Genomic DNA, 13,384 nt, shown 5'->3' on the forward strand with positions numbered 1-13,384 from the left:
CCCAACGCTCACTGTTCATCCAATCAATCGGCTTCAGTTAGCAACAGTAGCGAAGGAATCACTCAATCGGGTTCAGTTAACAGCCATCGATCAATCGCTCGGGTTCAGTAACGCGTAGCCTGCAGTGCAATTGCTCGGGTTCAGTTAGAGCCCAACGCCACACTCGGGTTCAGTTACAGCCAAGGCCTCGCACACACGCGCGTACGTGTACGAGAGAAACGCGCATCGCTCGGCCCCCGACCTCCCACTGTAACCGGGAACTCCCCGAAATTTTCCTCACCCTCGCTTCTACCACGATTTTTTCTGTCATGGGCGGCCCAAAGAATGTCATGCAGTTGCGTCTCCGGCCCGCCCAGGACGAAAATCCCATTTTCTGTCATGATTTTTTGTCATAGAAGTAGGAGCCCACCACATCTATGATGATACCGGGTTTTGTCACAATTATTGTCATAGAAGTGTCATATGTATGACAGGAAAAAAATTCGTTCGGCCCAAAATGTCACGGATGTGTCTTTTTTTGTAGAGACTACAAGGGGACCCCAAAGTTGCTATCGAAGAAAAGATAATAAAAAACGTGCATCAACACCTATGCATAGACTACCCCAATGTCACCGCAGGAATCCGCAAGTTGAGTGCCATAACATATATCAAGTGAATCAAAATAATATCCCATTGTCACCACGAGTATTCATATGCAAGACATATATCATGTGTTCTCAGATCTGAACATTCAGCCCGACAAGACAAAACTTCAAAGGGTAAAGACTCAATTCATCACAACAAGAGTAGAGAGAGGAGAAACATCATATGATCCATCTATGTTAACAAATCCCATGATACATCAAGATTGTGACATCTCAAGATCACGCGAGAGAGATATTAAACACATAGCTACTGGTACAAACCCTCAGCCCCGAGGGTGGACTACTCCCTCCTCATCATGGTGGCCGCCGGGATGATGAAGATGGCCACCGGTGATGATTCCCCCCTCCGGCAGGGTGCCGAAATGGGTCCCGATTGGTTTTCGGTGGCTATAGAGGCTTGCGGCAGCGGAACTTCGATCTAGGGTCTCCCTGAGGGTTTTTGGAATATTTGGGAATTTATAGGGCAAAGAGAGGGTGCGGGAGGCCACCGAGGTGGGCGCAACCCCTCGGGGCGCGCCTGGGGGCCCAGGCGCACCCTGGTGGGTTGTGCCCCCCTCGGGGCACCCCCAGGTGCTACTCTGGCCCATTGGTAGTCTTCTGGTCCATAAAAAATCCACAAAAAGTTTCGCGATGTTTGGAGAACTTTCATTTCTGCACAAAAAAACAACACCACGGTAGTTCTGCTGAAAACAACGTCGGTCCGGGTTAGTTCCCTGCAAATCATTACCAAACCATATAAAATTATTGTAAACATGGCATGAATACTTCATAAATTATAGATACGTTGGAGACGTATCAGCATCCCCAAGCTTAATTCCTACTCGTCCTCGAGTAGGTAAATGATAAAAGAAATAATTTATGAAGTGTGAATGCTAGCAAAATGCACAAGTTTGATCAATGACAATTTCAATCACTTTTCCTAGCATCATAACAATAATTCTTTCTTATAAAACTTCTCACAACCAAGTAGCAACCAATTCACATGTTAAGGTTCAAACAATGAATTCTCTTGAAACTCAACAACCTATATTCTTAGTCACCAAACAATTGCAATTCAACTTATTCAACAGAGTCTAAGTAAGAGCTCCATATACTCAACCATCATATAGTCATCTATGATTGCTAACACTCACCTCATACACTTGAGCAAAACATTTCAACTGGACACATAGAAAGATAGGGGCTTATAATTTCGCCTCCCAACGTATTCACCTCAAGGGTGATGTCAACAATAATAACGCATGCTATCCATATCCAACTGGATATATGTGCCTAGATCTTTCCTCACCACATGATGCTTGCCAAAAGAGAAAATAAAAAGGAATAGAGAGAAAGACTTTGACTCTTGCATAAAAGTAAATATTGAAAAGTAAAAGATAGGCCCTTCGCAGAGGGAAGTAGAGGTTGCCATGCGCTTATTTGTTTGTATGCTCAACCCCTTAGTGCAAAAGAACATCACGTTATATTGCCCCTTCTGATAGCACCCTTTATTATATAGTCTGTTGCTTTTATTCTTTGCCATCACAAGTTCGTACAACACTCAATTTTCTCTTACACTAAATGATCTAACACTTTTAGGAGCAACTTTTATTGCCTTATTGCATCGATGACAACTTACTTGACGGATCTTGCACAATCCTTAGGTAGGTATGGTGGACTCTTGAAGATAAGATTTGGGTTTAAGGGTTTTTTGGATGCACAAATAGTATCTCTACTTGGTGCGGAATTTTTGACTAGCAAAGATGGGGGGCAAGCACCACATGTTGAAGGATCTATGACAATATAACTTCTATGTGAATATGAACAAATATAAATCATTACGTTGTCTTCCTTGTCCAACGTCAACAATTTTGGCATATAATACTTTGATGGATGCTCACAATCACAAAAGATTTCCAAGATAGTGTATTTGCATGTGAAAGTTCTCTTCCTTCTACCAATCATTCATGAATTGCTTGTATGACTAATATTGTGATTGTCAAGCTTCAAAATATTTCACTTTCTAAACCCAATGTGAAGCTACCACTAGGCATGATATGAACATATAATTTCAACTTCGTGATGTTCAATTCATTCAACAATTTACTTATAGGATATAAGTGAAGCACTAGAGTAAATGACAAACCACTCCAAAAAGATATAAGTGAAGATCAAGCGAGTAGTTATGTAGATGGGTAGCTATTTTGAGGACTCTCTTTTATTTATTTGGATCTAAATATTTTATTAAAACAGCAAGCAAAACAAAATAAAATGGCATTCCAAGAATAGCACAACTCATGTGAAGAAGCAAAAACTTAGGCTCAACCGACACTAACTGATAATTGTTGAAGAAGAAAGGTGGGATGCCTACCGGGGCATCCCCAAGCTTAGATGCTCGAGACTCTTTGAATATTAACTTGGGCTGCCTTGGGCATCCCCAAGTTTGAGCTTTTCTGTCTCCTTAATTCCTCTCATATCACGGTTTCCCTAAATCAAAAACTTCATCCACACAAAACTTAACAGGAACTCGTGAGATAAGTTAGTATAAATCAATGCAAAACCTTATCATTCTCTAATGTAACAAATTACTAAAATTATTATTCAACATTGCCTACTAAATGCCTCTGCATATTTAATACTCCTATCCTCATAGAATCATTAAACATGCAAGCATATGCAAACATAATAGTAATCTGCCAAAACAGTACAGTCTTTAAAGAATGCAAGATTCATCATACTTCCCTAACTCCAAAAATTCTAAAAACTTACCACACTGTAGAAAATTTATCATAGCTTGCTGTGCAAAAAGTTTCAACCTTTTATCACATTCTGACTTTTCTCGGGAATTTTTGCAACAGTGATAACTTTCTATTTTCAAACAGCAACATATAGACTTGCAAAATAAGCATGGTAAAGGCTGTACTTGACATTTTTATTTAAAAGATGCAAAACATTATTATAAATAACAGCAAACAAATCCTAACAAAATAAAATGACTCTCCAAGCAAAACACATATCATGTGATGAATGAAAATATAGCCTCAAGTGAGGTTGCCAATAATGTTGGAGACGGAAGAGGGGATGTAGTTTCTTGGATCTTCCTTGAATATTACCTTGGGGTGTCTTGGGCATCCCCAAGCTTAGGGTCTTGTCACTCATTATTCTCCTCATATTGACATCTCATCCAAAACTTGAAAACTTCGATCACACAAAACTTAACGGAACTTCGTGAGATAGGTTAGTATGATAAAGAGCAAATCATGTCACTTTGGTACTGTCAAAGACAAGATTCATAATTGTTTCCACACACTGCCTACTGTAGCATAATATTTCAACAATTTATATTCAGCAATATAAGCCATAGAAACTAGCAAACAAGCAAACTATGCATTGAAAATAGAATCTGCCAAAAACAGAACAGTCTGTAGTAATCTGTACTCCAACCATACTTCTGCTACTCCAAAAATTCTTAAAAATTAGGAAAACGTAGAGAATTTGTATATCTATTACCTGTAAAAATTTCAGGTCAAAAGCACATTCCAGTGAATTTTAGAAATTACTGGACAGGGCGCAAAAGTTTCTGTTTTTGCACAGAATCAAGTCAACTATCATCCACACTATCCCAAAGGCTTTACTTGGCACTTTATTGAAATAAAAGCAATAAAACATGATTATACAGTAGAATAATCATGTGAACACATAAAAATAGTAGGTAAAAGTGTTGGGTTGTCTCCCAACAAGTACTTTTCTTTAATGCCTTTTAGCTAGGCATGATGAGCTCAATGATGCTCGCATAAAAGATAAAGATTGAAACATAACAAGAGCATCATGAATCATAAGTTCCTCTCTCATAATAATTTTCAGTAGCATCATGAATAGATTCATCCATATAACCATGACATAAAGCATTCTTTTCATGGTCCAAAAGCATAGAAGATTTATTACTCTTTATGGCATACATATCATCATAATCATCATAGATAGCAACATTATTGTCATAGTCAATTGAAACCTCTTCCAAAATAGTGAATGTATCACTAAATAAAGTCATGACCTCTCTAAATCCACTTTCATCAATATTGTAATAAGATTCGACACCCTCAAAAACAGTGGGATCACTACTACCTAGATTTTTTTTTATTTTTGCGGGCAATGTAGAGAGCTTTATTCAAACGAAGGCATTCTCCCGACAATCAGCCAATAAGCTGGTCAGGAGGAAGCCGGGGTTGTCTTCGAGCCAGCTTTCCGTCACATTCAATGTGCAAGCACGCTTGGCACATAGATGCGCTGGAACATTTGCTGACCTTAATACATGTTGGATTACAAAAAGAGAGAAATCACTAACAAGCTCTCCAATTTCAACTAAGATAGGATCCACAATCGAACGAGAGTTGTGGCGAGTATTCCAGAGATTAACCATCTCCAGGCAGTCCACCTCCATTATCGCATGTGTGTAACCTCGAAGTTTGGCGAAAAGCACACCATCACGCAACGCCATTGCCTCGGCGATAAGAGGATCTGTAATACCACTGTATGGTTTGCACCATGCACCCAGCAGCCTATTATTAGACCTTGCAACTCCACCTGCACCAGCAGTGGTTGTGTCAAATGATATTGCACCATCTGTGTTGATCTTAACTAGCCCCGCTTCAGGTGGTCTCCAGCCATGACCCGGCATGACCAGTGTATGTTGTCGTGGTAACTCAAGAAGTGCAAGCGCCTCCCTAGTCACACGCATGCAAGTTGTCGGATCCGACCCCTCCTCCTCATGCTTTAACTTGTTACGAGAGTGCCAAATAGACCACATAATAGTGATGATCAGTGGCCTGTCCTTGTCCGAGAAGCGAGGATCACACATAATTTCCTTGGCCCATGAAACTGGGTGAAGTTGAGGTAGCCGGAGGTCAAACCAACGCCAAGCCTCATTCCAGAATCGAGCAGCATGAGCACAGTGAATCAAGGCATGCTTGAGGTCTTCGTCCATCACGTGGCAGATTTTGCATCTGCTCAAATCGCTAATATGCCGTGACTGTAGAGTTTGTTCATCCGGGAGTATGCCACGCAAAACCCTCCACCAGAACACTCTCACCTTGGGTACAACATTCAGCTTCCAAAGTGCACTCCACATCTGTTGATCGCTCGTTGAGGTGCCGGTAGCCGTCCCTTCATGTAGAGCTCTGCGCTCTTTTTGATTCACGAGAGCACGGTACGCTGATTTAACAGTGTAGTTGCCTGTCTTCTCAAAAGCCCAAGCTAGAAAATCATCACCTCCACCTTGCCGAATTGGGATATTTAATATAGCATTCGCGTCTGTCAAGATGAAGGTATCTCTTACCAACTGCTGATTCCATGTCCAATTCTCTTGATCAATAAGCTCAGAGACATTTTCTATCACTGTATTTTCTGGTCTCAGCATTGGTTTCATGGTCGTGGTTCCAGGAATCCACATGTCATTCCAAACCGAAATTGATGAACCATCACCCACTCGTTTGATCAGTCCAGCCCGTAGTGCTTCCCTTCCAGCAATTATCGCTCTCCATGTAGCTGGTGCAGTTTTTGAGACAACTGCCTACATGAAGTCCACATCCGGGAGGTAACGGCCCTTCAAAACTTGAGCACATAAGGAGTCCGACGTGGTTAAAAATCGCCAGCCGTGTTTCCCCAACAGAGCCAAGTTAAACAGGTGCATGTCTCAATATCCCATGCCCCCTTTGCACTTCGGCATCGCAAGTTTATCCCAAGCGACCCAATGCATTGCTTTCTTGTCCAAAGAGCTACTCCAGAAGAATTTTGCCATTGGTGAAGTAATGCTCTTGCATACTTTTTTGTTTAACAGGAAGGTTGTCATGCTGTATGTTGGAAGTGCTTGAACTACAGACTTCATCAAAGCATCTCTTCCCGCGCATGCCAGCAACCTTTCTGACCATCCTTGCATCTTACCTCGAGCTCTATCTCCAATGTGAGCAAAGGTGCCACTAGTTATACGGCCCACAGCTGTCGGAAGACCAAGATATCTCTCACTAAAAGCCTCGACATAAATGTCTAAGGTAGTTTTCAAAAGCTGCCGCACCGGCTCCGATGTGTTAGTGCTAAAATAAATGGCACTTTTATCTCTATTTATACGCTGACCGGAGGCACTCCCATAAATCTCAAGGATTGCGTTTAATCTTGCTGCACTTTGTTGCGTTGCACTGATGAAAATAAGACTGTCATCGCCGAACAGCAGATGACTCACCCAAGGTGATTTATAGCTGACTCGAATCCCTCTGTCCACAAAGCCTCCATAGTACTTGAGTAGAGAGGAAAATCCTTCTGCACATAACAGAAATAAGTATGGGGATACTGGATCGCCCTGCCGCAATCCTTTAGAAGGAGTGAAATAGGGCAGAAGCTCCCCATTCACCTTCACTGAGAATCTGACCGACGAAACACACTTCATAATTAATCTAACAAAACTGATACTGAAGCCCAGTTTTATCATTATGGCCTCCAAATAATGCCACTCGACCCGGTCATAAGCCTTCATCATATCTAGCTTGACCGCACAAGAGAAGTTCTTCCCCTTCTTACGTCTTCTCATAGTATGCACACTTTCATATGCAACTAATACATTATCTGTGATCAAATGATTTGGTACAAACGCACTTTGTTCCTCGATTTGGTACAACTACTACCTAGAGTTGGCACTCTTCCAAACCCACTTTCATCATTGTAATTTAAACCAATAAGGAGGCTAGCCAACTCGCTCTCAAGAAGCTCCCCCGATTGGGCCTTCATCGGCCGTCGGATGTGGCTTTGTAGCATGTCTGGGCCGTCGGATCTTCACCTCGCGATCAAACCCGTTTTCACCTCAGAGTCGTTTTACTTATCCAATGACGAGTGGGCTCACGCAAGGCGCTCATTGGCTGGGTTGGCTGTTTTCGCGTGCGGGAGGTTTCTTGCCCAATCAGCTCGGAGCGCCCGTACCCAATCACCCGCGAGTCTCGCCCCACTCCACCCCAGCCGTCAAACGAACCTTAGCCCCTTTCTCCTTCCCCTCGATCCCAACGAGCCGTCGCACCCCTCTCTCTCTACCTCCCACTGCATCCTTTCCTCGCCCGCTGCCGCCGGCCTTGTCTCTACACCAGCCTCCTCCTCTCCTCTACATCATGTCGTGGTTGATCCCATCGCTGGCCTTCTCCACTGCTTGCCTTCCTCTTCCATGTCGCCGTCAATCCAGATCGGACGTAGGTCATCATCGTGGGAGAGCAGCGGCAGCGGGGTCTTCATGGTGTGGGTGAGGATGTAGGGGAGGGGTAGGATGCGGACGACAAGGAGAAGGAGGAGGCTGGCGAGGAAGGGAAGCAACAGCGAGGAAGGAGCAGGTGAGCGATCCTAGCAGGAGGAAGGGGCAGGGTGAGACCTCGCTGGCAGGTCGACTTGTCGCGCCACTGTGTCGTCACCTCCTCTGCGCCATTAGAGGCGCCACCTCTGCGTCCACCCCCACTAGGCAAGGAGCTCGAGGTGAACAGGCAGTGTGGGAAGGCGAGAGGAAGCAGGAGCTCGTCCCTCCTCCCATGGCTTCCTTGTGGATCGGAGTATAAGGAGGACAACACGTGCCTGTTGCAGGCGGCTCGAGCAACGCGAACTAGGTGCTCCACTCTTTGTCTCCCTCTCTTACTTTCTTCCTCGCTCATATTTTACTTTGCTAATATATGGATTTTTAAACTTGATGTATTTTACTTTGCTGATATATGGTATCTGACATAGAAGAGAGGAAGAATAATTTTAGCAAAACTGTTTTAGCTAACAGTACAAGAAGAGCAAGGTTCTCTCCATCTCTTACTTTCTTCCTCGCTCATATTTTACTTTGCTAATATATTGATTTTTAAACTTGACGTGTTTTACTTTGCTGATATATGGTATCTGGCATAGAAGAGAGGAAGAATAATTTTAGCAAAACTGTTTTAGCTAAGAGTAGAAGAATACCAAGGTTTACCTACAGATCTTGAATGCACAATTGATGATTTTTTTCGATAGGTTGAAATCTAAATAATAAACATTTTTAAATTGTGTAGTTGGTAAACATTAACTCTGCCTATGTCTTCTAGGCATAGCCGGTCCCAAGCCCGGGTAAAGGAGGAGGGTTGTGATAGGCTTGGCGAGCCAACGTAAAAACTAGCCAGTCCCATAGGTATGAAACCCATTTGAGCGAGAATAGTACTAGGATGGGTGACCTCCTAGGAAGACCTCGTGAAAGGGTTTCATATCTAAGGGTTGTGATAGGCTTGGCGAGCCAACGTAAAAACTAGCCAGTCTTTTGGGTATGAACCCCATTTGGGTGAGAGTAGTACTAGGATGGGTGACCTCCTGGGAAGTCCTCGTGAAAGGGTTTCATATCTAGCCTACCCCAACTTGTTTGGGATAAAAGGCTTTGTAAAGTAAAGTAAGTAAGTTGGTAAACATTGAAAGCCAAGAAAATTATATAGCTCACTTACAGTGTTGTTTGATCAATTGCTTTGCGACAGGCTCACTGATGGAGTATGCCTAATCTTGGACTACATTTATTGCCTGGTGTGGGTGTGTTTCTTTTATTCTATTTAGGAGGGTTCTAAGCTATTAAGGGAAACATACAATTTATCAGTTTGAGACTTGCTTTACTATGTGTGCTGCTGCAGGGTGCTTTGGATGGTGGTCTTGATATTCCACACAGTGACAAGAGATTTGGTGGCTTCAAGACGGATGATAAGCAGTTGGACACTAAGATTCACCGCAAATTCATTTATGAAGATCATGTTGCTGACTGCATGAAGGTGAGTTGGATCCATTGTCCTTGTGGTGTTATTATAATGCCATTTCTTCATTCCCCTGGGCTATCGTTGTTTTATACATGAATTCTTTCTGAAAGATATCCGATCCTGATTCATCCATATAAAGTATCCTAAAATAGTGTACTTTGTTTTATTTCTAAAGCAGGTTACTGAATATTGCTTTAACTTCTGACCTACCCTTATTTTAGTTAATAGCTGATGAGGAGACTGAGAAGTGCCAATTTCACTTTAGTGGGTACATCAAGAAGGGGATTGCGGCTGATGACATGGAAGCACTGTACAAGAAGGTTCATGCTGCCATTTGTGCTGATCCTACCATGGCAAAATCAACCAAGGAACCTCCGAAGACGCACAAGAGGTAGATATATCTTGCTGTTTATTAAAGTCAGACAGCTTAATTCAACACTTCCATTGGATTGCAAGTTAACGGGACTGTTCGCTGCAAGTATAATCTCAAGAAGCATTGAGGTAGGTACACAACTTGCCATGTATGTGATGTTGCAGCTCAAAATTAAGATGTTGTCAATCCAATAAGAGAAGCCAAGGAGCTATTGGCGATCGTGTGGTGCGCGACCTTATACTGGACCATGAAGTTTACCAGTATGTAGTAATGGGTATCAATGTTTTCTCATACTCATGTAGTCCATTCATTCCTAAACTATATGTTCTTCTTTTGTTAAAACCTTGAAGTATTAAGATGTTAGGGTAAATAAATTCCTTCAGAATCAATAATAGAAAAGTTTTGCTATGCAATAAGATACAGTTGCATGCAAAAAATAATCTTGTCTTATATAGTTATATATCAAAACTATGGATTTGCTATGCACTTCATGTGATCATTATTGTTCACTGTTTTTCTTCGGACTTTGTTGGACACCTACGGCATCGTTGTGTCGGACGTGACGGACGCTGCCAGGTCCGCGCCGACATCGTGCTCAGGGAGCCTAGCCTCTTTGTCGTGTTCTCCATCTTGCAGTGCATGATGAACTACATTGTAGAGTTCAGCTGTGTTTCCCCTATTTCCTTCTACTATAAGAGTTCTAACGATTTGTACTGTTTGGCTGCAAATTTATGCCGTTTGCATCACCATATGGATAGTCGTAACAAATGAAGAGATTTCAAAGAGTTTCACAATCTGACTCGAGTCACAAGCTATAGGTTAACTTTAATTGAATGGTAGTATGGGAGTAAAAATCTAGAAATGATCTTGTTGATCATATCGATCTTCCTGGTAATCTGATCACCTATGTTGTATTAGTGGTGTTGGGTTAAAAATCAATAGTGATATTTAAAAAAGCTAAAGGTGATTGTTGTAGTTACCGTGATCCTCCAAGTGAATCATAATAATGATGAGAAAACATACCCAAAAAACATAAAATGGATTAAAAGGAAACCCACTTTCCAGGATTGTGGTTTGAAGAGAGAATGGATGCAGGCTTTGTCTCAAAGAGATTATCTGACAAGAATGAATTAGTCATCAACAATTGAGATGCAGCGAACCTTCTTACTTGCTCCACCTCCGGACTATGTTATTCTCTTTTTTTTCTCCATCGTTGTTGTGTCGTTCGACTGCATCTTTATTAGTTCAAACTCATGCTTGTTTTAGCTAGGATGAATTTAGGAATGGTTGCCATTTCATGGTACAGCTGAGCTGATGTTGAGTATGTGTTTGTCTGTAGCGGTTCATTTCCTCCCTTTCCTTTCTGCAACATTTCGCTCACTTGCTTATAGAAAGATTCATCACATAGGCCTTTAGCTTGATTTTCCCGCATACCATGAGAACCAGCATGACTTTGGATATATGTTTCTGCAGGTTTCAAAATGTATCCAAGATTGCAGGGAAGTTAATTACACCATCAGTGGAAGCTGGACATAGCCCCTCAGGTAATTTCACTTTGTCCTGGATTAATAACAGATTACTGATCTATTTGTTTAAATGGGGCACGTTATTTACGGAAGTATTTTCTATGCAGAATTGGTTAGCATTAACTCTAGACCTTTTAATATTGACTAGGTAATTTACATGTTGGCAAGGACTTGTTGCTGCAGCCTGGTAATAATTGCTTGGCCAATTTCCCAACCCAAATCCAGAAACCGCTTCATCTTTAGATCTTTACGTGCTTTGATGAAATGCCTGAGTGACTAAGTTCTGCACTTTGTTTTTCTTTGTTTTGCTCACGGATTAACCGATGGCTGCAGGACCCATGGAAGCATTAGGAATTGGTTCATAATGTCTTCCAGTGTACGCGTACACACAATTCACTTTCCTTTTCTTTTCAAACTTTTTATAGATGATGTGGTTGAGTTACTAAGCCTCTTCTTGCTGTGTCTTCGGCGAGACCGAAGGGTGTGAGCAATTTTACTGAGGCTGATGCAATCTTTGGACCAGTAGTGACGCCGGTGCTTATATATCCCATGACTCGTTCTTTCAGCTCAATATCCATACACTACTTGTTTGTATTCTGTATTCCAGTGCAAATTATGATTGTTGCTAAACACTTCTGCATGTAAGTGCACTACTCTCTGTACTAAAAAAATGTCACTGCACTACCAGAATGCTAGCATGCATTCATTTTTACAATTGTTCATCTTATTTCTTTGTTCGTCACTAAGATTCATCTATGACCACCTCTTTGAGGAGATCAACTAATCTTCTTGTCGCAGTTTTTGTTGAAACATTGATTAGGTGCTCCAAGAATGTATGTGAGCTTGACATTGTATTTAACTTCCTCAAGGTACAATGATTCTCTTTATTTGTTATTTTATTCTGGATTGTCACTATCATAATAAATGAAGTCCAGAATAACATTGGTGTTTTTTTTTATCCTAGCATGTACTCCCTCCGTTCCTAAATATAAGTCTTTTTAAAAATTTCAGTAAGGACTATATACAGATGTATACAGACAAGCATACGCTTTTTTGTAGATTAGTTGCATAGTTTCATATGTTGAACTGCGTTGTTGAGTGTAGTGTGTAGGCTATTTCTAGATTTCTCAGCAGGCGATCAACGCGGCACATGTGGAGGCTTTGAGAGCTATGAGCAGGAGCAGAAGACACATTACTCTTCATGCCACTCTGAGCAGCCGAGATGTTGACTGCTGCATGAATCCTGAGATTGATTTCCACGTTGTAAGGGAAGGGAAGCCTGTTTCAGTTCCTGTATGAAAGGATAAAGAAGAAGGGGCATGCTGTCGTGGTTGTTGCTGAATGTTTTGGTCAGGAGTTGATTACCCGGACCGATGACCAGAACCGAGAGAGCAGGATGAGTATGTCAACATGATGTTCCTTGATATTGGCCTTCTATAAAGTTTACATGCAAATCTCCTCCATGGTTAAAAAAACAATTTAAACATTTTGTTTCTTTGATGGTTATTCATTTCTCTTACCTTTGTTGTATCAAAATAATTGTATTTTTGTTGATGGCCGCTTGGGCTCATTTTCTAGGAGAATGAGATGTGGGATAAACTAATCTAAAATGTTTGGTTCGCTTCAAACAATTTATTAGCTAACTAATTTCTGCTGTTGCTGCACATGATACAATTGTACCCTGTTGTTGCCATCTTGCCTTTTATGTGAGCTTAAACACACAATCAATTAAACATTTACTAAGTTCTTACCGTATGTATTTGCTCTAACACAGTTATTGAAAAAATGCAAATATTTTTAGTGAGTACTACATGATTTTAAATGGGACTCGAAGCCATTTGGCGCAGCGGGTCATGTTATACAAATATAATTTTTGGTGCAATGGGTTATTCATTTTTGTTCGAACTGGGATTTCGCAACGTCATAACATATTTTTAATGTAGCATAATTTAACACTTGGGCTTTCTGACTACAAATATCGAGTATATTCTTGCAAAATGTAACTATTTTCATCGATAACATGGTTTTAGTGGGTCTCTGCGCCATTTGGCGCAACGAGTCAACTAGTCATTTGATACGTCTCCG

The 13,384-nt window shown here is 41.4% G+C and overlaps 1 long non-coding RNA gene across 1 annotated transcript; it reads left to right on the top strand.

The window, feature by feature from the left end:
- The first annotated feature begins 7,639 nt into the window (after nucleotides 1–7,639).
- LOC119336119 lies at nucleotides 7,640–12,896 on the top strand. Its single transcript, XR_005162217.1, has 4 exons — nucleotides 7,640–8,254; nucleotides 9,281–9,415; nucleotides 9,622–11,317; nucleotides 11,448–12,896. It is a non-coding gene; the product is annotated as an uncharacterized LOC119336119 (long non-coding RNA).
- Nucleotides 12,897–13,384: the final 488 nt, after the last annotated feature.

This window comes from Triticum dicoccoides, chromosome 7B (assembly GCF_002162155.2).
Source record: "Triticum dicoccoides isolate Atlit2015 ecotype Zavitan chromosome 7B, WEW_v2.0, whole genome shotgun sequence".
In the NCBI taxonomy this organism is placed as follows: domain Eukaryota; kingdom Viridiplantae; phylum Streptophyta; class Magnoliopsida; order Poales; family Poaceae; genus Triticum; species Triticum dicoccoides.